Here is a 224-nt window from a genome sequence, read left to right as displayed (position 1 = left end):
TTCTTGGGGTCTGGGAGCTGTGACTGTCACTGCAGCAGGCCCTCTTGGGCACCCTTGAATTAATCCCTCTTCCAAGTGCAGAAAGGCTTTTCTGGAAGAACTGTAGATGTTAAAATTTGCTTGTCTCCGTGGGAGGGGATGCCCTGTGCACAGTGCCCTCACAGACACCATGGGAGGTGATGTCGCAAGCATGGTGCTTTGTGGCTGGGGGGGGTCTGAGGGCT

Source organism: Acanthisitta chloris, unplaced genomic scaffold (genome assembly GCF_000695815.1).
Source record: "Acanthisitta chloris isolate BGI_N310 unplaced genomic scaffold, ASM69581v1 scaffold11751, whole genome shotgun sequence".
NCBI lineage: Eukaryota > Metazoa > Chordata > Aves > Passeriformes > Acanthisittidae > Acanthisitta > Acanthisitta chloris.
This window is presented reverse-complemented; position numbering follows the sequence as displayed.